The sequence below is a fragment of the Arachis duranensis genome, chromosome 4, assembly GCF_000817695.3.
Source record: "Arachis duranensis cultivar V14167 chromosome 4, aradu.V14167.gnm2.J7QH, whole genome shotgun sequence".
In the NCBI taxonomy this organism is placed as follows: domain Eukaryota; kingdom Viridiplantae; phylum Streptophyta; class Magnoliopsida; order Fabales; family Fabaceae; genus Arachis; species Arachis duranensis.
In genome coordinates, this window is record NC_029775.3 from 23,483,898 (window position 1) to 23,493,388 (window position 9,491).

Below are 9,491 nucleotides of genomic sequence, written 5' to 3' on the forward strand. Positions count from 1 at the left end.
TCATTGTTAGCGGTTGTGTGATTTTGCTTCATTAGATGGGAGAATCCATAGAAAAGTTGAGGTCTCAGCACTCAGCACTCCATTGGGAGAAGCTGCCATGAAGCAGCATATGTTCCGTCAAAGAATAGGACAAACAATAAAGTGAGTGTGCTTCTAAAGATAATCGGAGACTCTTGCTTCGTTGCTTCTCAAGTCAACCCAAAATTACTATTAAACTACATACATGGATTTTTTTTTAACTTTTCTTTTAGCATAGATAAATTATCTAAATCGATTAAAAAATAACATTGATGAAAGTAATTCAATGGAGTAAAAAAAATGGGAAAATTATTGAACAGATTAAATGGATGTTGATTGTTGGTGATGGTTTAACTTGAAAGAAGGATATTTTATCATTTTATGTACTATTTCTTTTTTATAAATAAATAAATTTTTAATATTATAAACAACGTAAAAAAAAAATACAAATATTTTTTTTATTTTAATTGCATCGACATTAGGAAAATAACAATCCATTTCAAATATTTACTATTATTTATGCATGAGATATATAACAATTAAACAGACCTGACGATAAAATTTTTTTATTATTTAAAATGAGTATAGATATGGAAAAGTATACTGACGAGCCGTTTTATTGAAATTTGGCTAGTACTTAATTATCAAAAACAAAGTGAATAATTTTATATTATTGGATGAAATCTCAAGCTGTTAAAATCACTAATAATGACTAATTGATGATTACAAATTACAAACTTGCTAGCCGCTAACTATCCTCACCGCTGATCAATAATATCTTCGATTCAATTCAATGAAAAAAAAATCACCATTTTAAAAACTGCTATAGAATTGTTGATCCGATAAAAAAAAATAGCTGATTGAACCAATTAGAACGCAGTCGGTTTTCTCTAAACGACACCGTTAATTGAAAAAGAAAAAAAAAAGCACCTCACTCACATCCTCCTTTCCTCAGTCTCACTCTCACTTTCTTCTTAGACTTACTCTCACCTTCATAGAACTTGCTCTTGTCTCTTTAAGAAAGAAAAGAACCGAGAAATTCTAGTCTCCATTGCCTCTGGCAAGAGGGGGCAAATTTGGAATGACAAGGATAACAGATTCAGATTGCTTAATTAGGAACAAAACCACACACAGAGACGTAAATTCAGAACGACGCAAAAACAGTAAATCTAGAACGGTAATAATCTAACGGTGGTCCTTGAAGGATTGAACACAATATTTAATTTGTGCTGCTTCATTCTTTCTTCAAGTTTGTGTACAATATAAGTGCCTAAATGTGTGCCACTGCTATTGTTCGAATGGGAGGGGGATAACAATTAACAATTGAGAAATGATATAGTGATATATTAATATATTAAGGTTTGTTGGATTTTAGACTTCTAGTCTTATGTTACATATGGGCTAGACTTAAGATTTCATTTTTATCAAGACCAACAAAAAGTATTTTTATAACTTCTATTTAATTTAATTTTTTCATAACAAAAAATTAACTTTCTATTATTATGATAAGTTATACATGTATTTAAATATTAATATAGATAAATTATAATACATACAATTTAAAAAAAAGTATATATTTAAAGATATATTATGTTTAAAAAAATTAAAATAATTAAAATATTAAAATTTTTAATAAATTTAGTTCAAACTAAAAAATTATAACTTTTTAATAAATTTTAATTAAATAATTATGATTATATCAGCTTTGCTCTTACTTCTTCATTCTTCTCAGGTTTATAACTTCCATTCACCATGCAATTCCTCAGATTCCTCAAAGTCACTGACGCACTTCCATCTACACAACCTTCATGTGCTTCTTCAATTTTATACTGCTCTCTCCCTTCTTTGCCACTGCCACTTACTCCATTTTTCTTGTTCATCCCCTCATTCTCAGCTTCATCAAGTCTTTTTCTCAACCTTTTTCTCCTCGTAGATTGATGCCTATCAAAGTTCAACATAGATAAGGTCAGTGTTCTCTTTTGTCCAAGATTTAACCCAGCAATCCAATCAGTTTTAAATTTACCATTCAAAAGACCAATTAGGTTTGTATTACTAAAATATAATCTTATTTGCCAGTTTTCATGCGTTCCATATCATAACGAAATAAACCGCTTTCCACATCCTTCTTCACAATTATATTATGAAGGTTGTCTTTCTTGTTTGATTGATCTACTGACTTGAGTATAGTTGCCAAAATATTTCCCGAATTATAAATATAAATATAAATATATTTTTTGTGATTGGATATCTTCATCAACAACAATAACAATAACAAAGTCTTGTCCCACTAGATAGGGTCGGCTACATGAATCAAACGAATCAAACGATGTCATTATACTCTGTCATGTATCATGTTTTCAGAGAGACCGTTTACATGTAGATTTTATTTGACCACCTCATGGATGGTCTTCTTAGGTCTTCCTCTGCCTTTCGCCCCTTGTCCATCTTCCATCTCATCTGTCCTCCTGACCGTATGTTCTATCGGTCTTCTTCTCACATGTCCAAACCACCTGAGACGCAATTCAACCATCTTTTCCACAATGGGTGCTACTCCAACTCTCTCCCTTATATCTTCGTTTCTTATTTTATCCAATCGCATATGACCACTCATCTATCTCAACATCTTCATCTCTGCCACACTCAACTTATGTTCGTGCTCCCATTTGGCCGCCCAACACTCCGTACCATAAAGATAGCCGATCTTATAGCGATGCGATAGAATTTACCTTTAAGTTTTAAAGTCACTTTTTTGTCGCATATAAAACCAGATGCAGTCCGCCATTTTGACCAACCTGCTTGAATCCTATGATTTACATCCTATTCAATCTCTTCATTATCTTGTATGATGCACCCAAAATACTTAAAACTTTTAACTTTTCGTAGAATGTTTTATCCAATTTTCACCTTTATATTAGGGTTTTCCCTTCTCAAACTGAACTTACATTTCATATATTCTATCTTGTTACGGCTTATGCGCAGACTATACACTTTTAGAGCTTCTCTCCATAAGTCCAACTTCTTATTTAGATCTTTCATTGACTCTCCCATAAGGACGATATCATCGGCAAAAAGCATGCACTATGGCACAAGCTCTTGGATGTGCTCAGTGAGTATTTCCAAGACTAATGTGAAAAGGCATGGACTTAAAGATGATCCCTGATGTAATCCTATACCAATAGGAAATTCCTCTGTCAGACTACCTTGAGTCTTCACACTAGTTGTGACCCCATCATAGATGTCTTTAATTACACGAATATATGTGATCTTTATTCTCCTTTTTTCTAAAACCTTCCTTAAGACCTCCCTTGTCACCCTATCATACGCTTTTTCCAAATCAATAAACACTATATGTAGATCCTTTTTATTACTACGATACTTCTTTATCATCCTTCTTAATAGGTATATCGCTCCAGTGGTAGATCTGTCTGGCATAAATCCAAATTAGTTCTCTATTACTTGTGTCTCTTTTCTCAATCTCCGTTCTACCACCTGTTCTCATAACTTCATGGTATAACTTATGAGCTTGATCCCTCTATAGTTTTCGCAACTTTGTATATCCCCCTTATTCTTTTAGATAGGTACCAAGGTACTCTTTCTCCACTCATCAGGCATCTTTTTTTACCTTAAAATCTCATTAAAAAGCTTGGTTAACCAGTTGATGCCTTTTTCTCCAAGGCACTTCCAAACCTCAATCGAAATATTATTAGGTCATACAGCCCTGCCATTTTTTATCTGCTTTAGAACCCATTTTACCTCAAAGTCTCGAATTCTTCGATAGTAGTCAAAGATTTGATCTTCTTCCCTTTTGCATAACCGACCAAGGCTCAGAAGAGTCTTTTGTCCCTCATTAAATAACTCGTAGAAGTAGCTCTTCCACTTTTCATTAATCTTCTCCTCTTGAGCCAACACCTCTTCATCCTTATCCTTTATGCACTTAACCTGATCCAAATCTCTCGTTCTTCTTTCACGACTCTTTGTGATTCTATATATACCTTTTTCTCCTTCTTTCGTGCCCAAAGACTGGTAGAGACCCTCATATGCTTTTGTTCTTGCTTCACGTACAGCCACTTTTGTCTCTTTCTTAGCCGCCTTATATTTTTTTCAGTTATCTGCGTTGGGCCATAAAGACTACTCTTTAAAGCACTCCTTTTTTATTTTTATCTTTTCTTGTACACTCGCATTCTACCACCAGGACTCTTTGTCTCTTGGTCCTATTCCTTTAGATTCACCAAAGCTTTCTTTTGCTGTTCTTCTAATAACTTCTGCCATCTCCCACCACATCTCTTTCGCACTTCTATTCCCATCCCACTTTGCCTTTTCTCCTACCCGTCTTAGGAAGCTTCTTTGTTCCTCACCTTTCATCTGCCACCACCTCGTCCTTGGGTTCTTCGTATGATCTATTTTCCTCAACTTTTGCTCAACGCAAAAATCCAAGACGAGCACCCTATGTTGTGTTGTCAAACTCTCTCTCGAGATAATTTTACAATTAATGCAAAATTTTCAGTCGACTCTCCTCAATAAGAAGAAGTCAATTTGAGAGCTTGTCATGCCACTCTTATAGGTTATAAGATGTTCGTCTCTCTTTTTAAAACATGTATTTGCGATGAGAAGATCAACGGTTGATGAAAAGTCCAAAATAGTTTTACCCTCGACATTGATCACCCCGAAATCATGGCCTCCGTGAATACTCCCATACCCAGTCACTTCTCTCCTAACATGGTCATTTAAATCTCTTCCTAAGAAAATCTTATCTCCCGAAGGTATGTCTTGAACCAAACTCTCTAAATCCTCCCAAAACCTTATCTTGTGTTGTTCGTCCGAACCCACTTGCGGTGCATAGGCGCTAATCACATGGAAAGCATCTTCCTCCACCACAAGTTTGATAGAGATGATCCGATCTCCCACCCTCTTGACATCCACTACGTCCTTCTTCCACAGCTTATCCACAATAATTCCAACTCCATTCCTATTCTTCACATTTCCTGTATACCAAAGTTTGAAACCAAAAGTATCAAACTCCTTAACCTTCACACCAACCCATTTTGTTTCTTGTAGGCACATAATGTTAATCTTCCTCCTTGTCATGGTGTCCACCACCTCTATAGACTTTCTTGTTAGAGTGCCTATGTTCCATGTCCCAAATCTCAACTTTCTGTCGCTCCGACCTTTACCTTTTACTTTGTGAACTAGCTTATTTACCCTCGTTTGTTCACGAAAACGCGAGAACCCTTGCTCATTTAACACTACATCCGGGTACCGATGCAGCAGTTCTTGCTCATTTGATACCATACTCGAGCCATACAGTGCATTGCTTCCAAGCAACGACTTACCTTTAGCGCAATTATGTCTTTGATTCATGTCATGGGGATTCGACTATATTTTTATGTTGGTTGTCAAAGACCTAACACAACCTTCCTTCTTTATTCGGACTTGGGACCGACTATGTACCGCAAGTGTAACATAAATGGAGTTCCTTAAATATCTTCATCAATGGTGATAAATCCTGAGAATAAAAGTAAAACATTGAAATGTTTGAAATAAAAGTAAAAGAAATTAGAAGTTCTTTTAACACTCTTTAAAAACTTTTGAAATGTCTTGTGAGTTTAAACTTTTGAAATAAATAGTATATATCATTTTTCAATTTTAATTTTAATTTTGGATAGAAGTTGGGTGATGTTTCTTTAATTTTAAAGAATAGTTTTGATATTAGGGTGATAACTTTGATGTACTCATTGTTTTTCTCTTGGAGAGTTTTGTACAAATTAGCTTATCTATATATACGAGTACCATTGAAACATATCAAATTATATGTACCAGGTAAGAAGGACACCTGGTCAATAAAACTTGTAGAACGCGTCATGGGAATACTTATTTATTAGCCTTGATGGTAGAGTGATGATGAATACCCTGTCCACACCTCCTGTAACACTAATTGCCGCGGAGGTAGGAAATCTTGAGTTTCTATCTGTGATTATGAGCATAGACCCCGAATTGGTATGGGAATCTGAAGACACGAGCCAACCCATAATCCGCCAAGCTGTTTTGCATCGTCATGCTAGTGTCTTCAATTTATTAATACATCGTGAGGCCCATAGATTCCATAGTAACTTTCATAGGAGACGGACCAGAAAATTTTAATGTTGGAGCAAAAATTTTATATTATAATAATAATAATAATAATAATAATAATAATATTAGGTGAATTTTACTCATCACTTCTAAAATAATATGTAAGTTACTCACACTTCTAAAATAATGGGTCATTTTAAGTTGGGAAACCCACCTTGCCATTAAAGGGAATTTGACAAAGAATAACTACAATTTCGAGAACTTGAAAACACACCGACTACAATTGTTTGTCCCAAAAAAGAAAACCTACTGGATCAAAACACAAAATTACTATAAAATGTTTTGGAAGAATTTTAAGTGTTTCAAGTACATTTGTATTTATCGACCAAAAAAAAAAGCACATTTGTATTTTAATAATTTTAACTATTGATTTCAATTACAAAAAATATATATTATATATATTAATTAAAATTACCGGTTAAAATTATTGAAATATCGATATTCTAAGCACATTTAAAAATTTTCTAAATATTTTTACCAAAAAAAAAAACACTAAATGATGACTTGGTAAATCTAATGGTAGGAGAAAAAAGATAGATATAAAATAATATTAAAAAATCAAGTTAGGTTGGTCTAGTAATTAATTTACTAGTTCGCTTAAATAATTATTGGAAGTTTAAATCTGGCCTTGTGCATGTAAAATTTATTAATCAACGACAAACTTCCATCCGTAATAGATTAGCCCTTGACGGATTAAAAGATATCATAAAAAAATACCAAAAGTTAAGATATATAATTGTTTCGGGGCTTACCTAGAACCAGACGGTGGTTGGACTTGTTTGAGGCCCAAGCGCTGGAGGAGTGTGGTCTCCGACTTGGTTTACGTCTGGGAGCCGCCTCCGAGTTGTGTGTTCCAAGAGATGGGGGGTGGTACCTGCAAAGACACTCCATGCCTAAGTCAGCATGGGGTTAAGCAGGTTTAGAATGTATTGGAACTTAGAGATACCTGAGGAGTGTTAGGGTATTTATAGTGGTGATCCAATAACCACCGTTGGAGTAGTGCCACCTTTTTAGGCGGATAATCGTCCCTTTTATTTAGGAATTGTTGGGATATGACTTCTAGAAGTGGGTTGAGAGATTTTAGAGGCAGTTACTTATTTGAATAAGTGTTATCTGCCAGCTATCTCTTGAGCCCGACTTCTTTAGAAAGAAGTCTGTGTTGAGTCCGACCTCTTCTAAAGAGGTCGGTGAATAACGAAGGCCAATCTTTGGATTGGGCCTTTTGGTGTATTTGGACCTGAGCCTTAGTGTTGGGCCAGTGTATGAACAGTGCCCCTACTCGAGTTCAATCTCTTTTTCTTAAGAGTTGGATTCGAGTATTTAAACTCGGGCTTGTAGGCTCTGTATAATTGGTTTTAGCACATCTTACTTAACCAAAGAATATTTCTTGTCCTAGTTTCGTACAACTCGTTCAATTCGAGTTGTTTTGAGGATACATGACTTGTTTTAATACAAATCACCTTTCTGAAACTTATTCTGATTTCTTACGACTTGTTTTGATACAAATCGTTTATTTCAAAACTCGTAATTATTTTTTAGTATAACCTCATCTAGCTCGTTCGATGCGAGTAGTTTTAAGGTCTTACAATTTGTTTCATTTCAAATCGTTTAATTAAAACGTGGCTATTTCTTGATCTAATTTCATACAACTCATTTAAATTCGAGCTGTTTTTTAGGACTTCACAACTTGTTTCAAGTACAAATTGTTTATTTTGAGTCCTTTTAAACTATCAGATCATCTTTATAACCATCGGACTTTGTTGCTTTATCCATTATGCCCCTGCTCGAGGTCGAGCTTTATGAAGTCGGACTCGAGCAATCAAGCAGAAAGGATTTTCGAATGAAGCCTTTTTTTGTTGAACTCATTCATTCTGAGTTTTCTAGATGACTTGTTTTTTATACAAGTCACTTTTTTGAAGCACAACTCGTTATATATCAAGTTGTTTGCGCAATTTATTTTAATACAAATTACTTAGATCATATGGTTATTTTTTACTCGATTTTGTTCAACTCATGGGCTTGAGTTGTTTTAAATCATCAAGCCGTATTATAACCATTGGACACCAATTTATACCTCGTCGCTTTATCTGAGCGACCATTGAAAAGGCCAGCTCGTGATTTTTGCGCTTTGTCGAGCATAAATTGGCGCCTTAGGTGAAGGGATTATATGCTTATTCCCTCCCCTTTCTAGTTTTTACAAGGTTGTCGTCCTTGTGTATGATACAACTTGTTTTATCCAAGTTGTTTTGGAGGATAGTTTTTACGTTTCAATTTTGTTCAAAAATGTTTACAATCCTTCCTTTTTAACTCGTTTCAATACGAGTCGTTTGGTTGAAGTGATTCATTTTGATACAAATCACTTTTAAAGTTTTGCTTTTAGATAGACACGACTTGTGCTTAACACAATTTCGTTGAAAATATGGTTGACTGGCATAACTCGTTTAATCCAAGTTATCCTTATGTTGTTGTGAATGCTAGAACGAGTTTTCTTGGAACAACTTGTTTTTGTGAAAGTGTTCAATTTTATACGACTAGGTCGTTTATTTTTAGAACTTGTAGAGATGAAATTGTGGGCTTGAGATTTTGTACGATCCATTTGTTATCCGTGTGGATCGAGTTGTTAGATCGTATTTATGCCTCAAGGGGCATATTCAGTTAAGTTACTTTTGCGACTTGTTCTAAACACAACTTTTTCAACCCGTTTGGCCCAAGCTGTTTCGAGGTGTTTTCTTTCCAATTCGCATATGTACCTTCTTTCCACCAATTGGTTCCTCGTCGCTTCATCCAGGCGATTTCTATATGATCGGCCCGTGATTTTCGCGGTTTATCAAGCTTCAATTGGTGTGTGTTATTTGTAGAAAATCAATTTTCATAAGGAATTGTTTTATCTCCTTATGTTGGAGGTGTGTTGCGACCTGGGTAGTTTTTCACCCTCGAAGTTAGAAACTTTGTAGTAGCCCTTTTCTAAGATTTCAGTAATCTTAGAAAAAATCTTTTTGATCTTTGTTTTGAAAAACCTTTTCCTTGGCTGACTGTCCCTTTCTTTAAGTTAAGTTTTCCTTAACAACTCGGGACAGCCTTTTGCCTTAGTGCTTTCAATAGGTTTCCTAATCTCTTTTTGGTATTCCTTATACTCAATTTTTGATTTATTGAGCTCTTATGATTTAGGTTATTTTTGCGATGCGTTTCCTTTTTTCTCGGTTTTTCCGACTTGTAAGTCAGATAATTTCCGAGTTTATTACGATCGACTTTTATAACCTCTTTACACCGACTTGTACCTCGTCGTTTTATCCTGACGACCATCTAGGTCGGTTCATGGGATTTTCACGCTTTGTCGAGCTTAA